General features: G+C 46.1%; 1 pseudogene; it reads right to left on the bottom strand.

The window, feature by feature from the left end:
* Positions 1-936: 936 nt before the first annotated feature.
* Positions 937-2,712, bottom strand: LOC141258522 (uncharacterized; annotated as a pseudogene).
* Positions 2,713-5,272: the final 2,560 nt, after the last annotated feature.

The raw sequence follows: 5,272 nt of genomic DNA, 5'->3' as shown, positions 1-5,272 counted from the left end.
GGGGTACCTCTTGGTATGCAAACAACAGATAAGGAAGGAAACGCTCCCAGTCCCTTCCTTCAGTCTCCACCAGCATTTTCAGCATTTGTTTTAATGTCCCGTTGAAACGTTCGCAGAGTCCATTTGTTTGGGGATGATAAGCGCTGGCCACAACATGCTGCACCTGTATTTTTTCACAGAGACTCTCCATCAAGTTGCACATGAATTGGGTTCCCTGATCGGTTAACATCTCCCTGGGAAAACCCACACAAGAAAACACAGTCAGTAAAGCATCCGCCACCTTGTCCGCTTGGATGGAGGACAGTGCCACAGCCTCTGGATATCGTGTAGCATAGTCCACCACTGTGAGGATGTACTTTTTGCCCGAGCTGCTAGGTATTGCAAGTGGCCCTATTATATCCACAGCCACTCGCTGGAACGGCTCATCAATCACTGGCAGGGGTATCAATGGGGCTTTCTGTATCGTCCCAGACTTTCCGACCCTCTGACACACTACACAGGATCGACAGTAGTTGGCTACATCCGTCCCCATCTTTAGCCAATAAAAGTTATGAGCAAGGTGAGCTTTAGTTTTTTGTACTCCAAGGTGTCCGGCCAGAGGAATTTCATGAGCAATTCTCAATAATTGTTCCCTAAACAGATAAGGAACCACCAGCCGCTTTTCACAGTCCCAATGTTCTGTGTTATCAATGGAGAGAGTCTCTTTATACAGTCTGCCTTGCTCCCAGTAGATTCTCTCTTTGTCAGAAGCAGTAGGGGGTTGGTCAGCAAGACATCGGAGCTTCTCCAGACTGGCATCTGCCAGCAGGGCCTCCTGAAAGCTCTGGCTGTCAGTCTGCAGGCCCTGGCCTAGTGTGAACACCAGTCTCTGGTCAGAAGCAGAGTCCTCCGGGTCTGTGGTCAGGGACCTTGGTGGATCTGGCATGTGAGGGGTTCCTAGGCCAGAGGAGGGCCCTCCTGTTCTGGCAGTTCTATCTGAGACTCATCCTCTAGCCTCTGGGGTTGAGTCTGAGCCGCAGCCTGACTCCGGGTCACAGCGGCCACATACGTACAGTCCTGCACATGGGTACATTTTCCCTCTTGGCACAGGGTCTCAGGTGGGACACGGGCTTCCACCTTCTCCGTAGCATTTACGTTCAGTGGAGGAATATAGTGGGACACCATCCTTCCCAGGTCGGTGCCTAGCAGTACATTGGTGGGAATAGCCTCTGATACTCCCACTTCCCTTACTCCCTTCCCTGCCCTCCAGTCCAGATACACATGGGCCATGGGCACGGCAGGGCTGACCCCTCCAACCCCGGTGATAGACAAAGTCTTTCCTGGTATGATATCTGCAGGGTTTACCATTTCGGGACGCACCAGAGTTACTTGTGCTCCAGTGTCTCTGAGACCAATGGTAACTTTATCGCCAACAGTGACAGATTGACAGTTCTCATTAGTCCGCACATCAGTGCCGGCCACAAATAGGACAGAAGGTGGGTGCCCAGACGGCTTTGTGGTGGTAGTGGGGCGTTTCTCCCTATCCGGGCAGACTGCACTAACATGTCCCACTTTCTTGCACGTGAAGCATTGGCGTGAATCACCTGAAGGATATCTGGTCCCCAGGGCCCCATAGGAGGTGGATTTGGATAGCACTGGTGACCGGCTGGCAGAGGGGGAGGGGTCCCTGTTTGGCTTACCTCCCTTCCAGCTGAATCCCGATGGCTTCCGCACCTCCGGCATCCTGTTGGCCACATAGTGGTCCGCAATCTTTGCAGCCTCATTCGCAGATTGCGGCTCTCAATCACACACAAATTGTTGTACATCCGTGGGGCACATATGGAGAAATTGATCCTTGACCATAAGATCCGTTAAGGCCTCAAAGCTGCTAACAGAAAGTCCCCTGATCCATTGGTGGAAGGTGCACCTCAATGTGCTCACAAAATCCGCATAGCTGTCAGCTGACCCACGTTGTAAGTTCCGGAACTTTCGCCGATACACTTCTGGGGTTAGGTTGTATTTCCTGACCAGAGCCTCTTTGATTGCCTCATAGTTCCCATCCAGGTCGGATGGGAGGTCAGCAAACACCTCCGCAGCTTTGCCTCTCAACCCCGGGGCTAGGTACAGCGCCCATTGCTTAAGGGGTAGATGATATTGTTTGCAGGTTTTCTCAAACCCCTGAAGGAAAGTATCCAAGTCTGTGTCCTTCTCCATCACAGGGAAGTTTTTCCAACGTGGCCTCCTTGGATTTATGTCCTGGGAGGGGGTTAGCTGAAGATTGCTACCCCGCTCTACTTGGGCCATCCGGAGCTTGAGCTCTCTCTCAGCCTGGCATTCTGCAGCAGCCACCTCTCTCTCGGCTCGGCGTTCTGCAGCCTCTCTCTCGGCCCGGCGTTCTGCAACCTCTTGGTACTGTAGAACAAGCTGCAGGCGCAGAGCGGGATCACTTGTTCCCAGCTGTTGTAAGGCCATTTGTAACGTAAAGTCCACAGGCTCCTCAGAACTGGCGTTGCTGGCACCTTCAGAGGACATTTCCAGTGCAAGGACTGGCATTTCTGGGCCTCTCGGAGGTGGACTCTCTCTTTGTCCAGCTGCTTCAGCATTTTGCGCTAAGTCGTGCTCCGCCAAGTTGTGCATCAGCATCTCCTTGGATCTGTCGGCGGTCTCTATTCCTCTTTGCTCGCAGAGGTCGATCAGAGCATCCTTACTCTGCTTCTTGTATCGGGCTGCCATATTAATGAACAGCCTTTGCCAAATAAAAGATAGAAAAGAAAAACGGGGAAGGGGAAACTGTTTGCAAGTCTAAGTAAGCACTGGGCCGGATCTTGTAGAACTGGTGGCTCCTCGTAAGGACACCAATTCTTAAGTAAAGGGAATAATTTCTTAAACCCTGCACTAATGCGCTAATAGAAATAAATTCTATCCCACCGCTGCCACCAATTTGTCACGTACCCACTCCTCAGCACGTGACTCGGGGTTGCGCCTGCAAGGGTTAATCTCTCTCCTCTCACTCAATCCAGCACTCGACCTCTGTCCTATGCTGAAGGGAGCATCAATCACACCCCTACTCAGACTGCGCACCCCGCTTCACACACGCTACCACCACCCACCGGATTTGGGGCCGATGGGTCCCCTAAACTAAGACTATCGGACAATCAACAAAATCACACCCTTCCTAGGGTTATGGGTTCTTTGGCTCAGACAAGATTCAGGCTTATTAAAGTTTTAAGCTTTAATAGAAAAGGTACAGTGCTTATAATAAAAAGATGTAAAAAAAAATAGAAATAAAAAGTGACATACAGATATGCAAACAGTATGAAAATAAACAGGAGAACTTACAGAACCCTAAACTTGGTCTTCTGCAGCCCGATGGGGAAGGCGGAAATATGGGATGATGATCACAGCAGTGCTCGGCTGCCCCATCTCTGTGACAAAAGATTTTAGCCTGGAGGATCCAGTCATAGACCCAGACTGGGGGGTCAGATTTCTACACCAGCCTCCCATTTACACATTCTAATTCTGGGTCTATGATTGGACCCTCACTAATTTAGCCGTGCATATATTATGTTGTACAAATGTTCCTTGTCTCCTCTAACTAGGTCTCTTGAACTTTGTTTGAAGTTCACTATTTGAGATGGCTTCTCTCTCTTATCAATTCTCTTCCTCTTTGAGGCTCCCTCTAGGTGTGATTTATTGTCCTGGTGGTAGGACGCCCCCTGGTGGTAGGACGCCCCCTGGGGAGACTGGAGTCAGTGTGACTGGGAAGATGGTTTGTGCTTAGATTGTGACCTGTGTGTGTTGTTGAGTTAACCCTTAGCTTGTATCCAATCCCCTCAGATACATATTTCACTACAGGGCCACTTATATCTTTGGGCAAGCAGATCACACTTCTCTCCCCTTAAACAATGTTGTTGAGGCTGAATAAATTCAGCTGGTCTAATGACTGAGACCTCCATATCTACTATTCAATCTCTAATCCTTTTTACATTCTGTCCAGACCATCCTATTTGTAAAATGAGGGCAATTTAGCCTGTGGAAATATGGCATCACTAATTTTTAAGATATTCTTTCTGTCCTCCTCAAGTCAATAACATTTCCTATTTGCATTTTAAACATCAAGTCAGTGAACAGAAGCCAATGACAAATGTATAATGTGAACAGCGACCTTTATTATAATGTATATATAGATTTGAATAGACTGCTGCACAATCTGATCCTTCAAAAAGTTTCTATTGTTATAGCTTATATTTCCTTAGCCTAGTTTGTGCCTTTTTTTTTTTTCATTTTACCATTAGTTAATTTTAAAACCAGTAACTTCTTTTCATTTGACGTTGCCACATGTGAGGTTGTTTTTAAGGATCCCATTTTGGGGTGCAAATAACCTGTTGCTTAATTTTTATTAACTCATTCTGGGAAGAGAGAGAAAACAGCAATTTCTTCTTTGAACATACCAAAATTATATATAATTTAGCAATTTTGCACAACACAAACACTTTTTTATAAATATATATTTTTTTTGTGTCACCATATTCTGACAGCCATAACTTTTTTACTTTTCCATTGATGGAGATTTGTCGGAACTTGTTTAATGTAGGGTGAGTTGACTTCGGGGTTCATATGAATTTTTTATTACTTTTTTTTTAAGGCGAGAAAAAACTAAATTAGAAACCGCAATTCTGATATTGCTTTCAATATTTTATTTCTATTTTGCAGCTTTCAACATTCATGTAAAATAATGTTATAATTAGTGATGAGCGAGTATGTTCTGTTAACCCTTTCGCCGAGGATGCTCGGGCGAGCGCAGAGTAGTTACAGCTGCTCGGTGTTATGTTTAAATCGCTCCGTGTGCATGATTTGCAACTTTTTGACAGCTTTATTACATGTGAGGAATGATTGTTTCTTTTGCATTCCTGACATGTAATAAAGCTGTCAAACAGTTGCAAATCATGCACACGGAGCGATTTAAACATAACACCGAGCAGCTGTAACTACTCTGTGCTCGCCCGAGCATACTCGGTGAAAGGGTTAACAGAACATACTCGCTCAACACTAGTTATAATACATTTTTTTAAAACTTTATTTACTTTTTTGTTTCTTAGTGTATTATGTCTGTCAATTTGGAGATTACATGTATCTTATTAGACCCTAATAGCTGTTTATTAGGACCTAACGTGTTATAAAAAACATATTGGTAACTCGTGATTAAATTCCAAGAACAGGTCCGTGGAATGGCAGAAAAATCCCTCCCTGTTAACCACTTAGATGCCATGGTAAGCACTAGAAGCAGCAGAAA

The sequence above is a fragment of the Phyllobates terribilis genome, unplaced genomic scaffold, assembly GCF_046119375.1.
Source record: "Phyllobates terribilis strain yellow unplaced genomic scaffold, ASM4611937v1 Scaffold_3__8_contigs__length_932513732, whole genome shotgun sequence".
NCBI lineage: Eukaryota > Metazoa > Chordata > Amphibia > Anura > Dendrobatidae > Phyllobates > Phyllobates terribilis.
The sequence above is the reverse complement of the archived record's forward strand: the minus strand, read 5'-3'. Positions and strand labels throughout refer to the sequence as shown.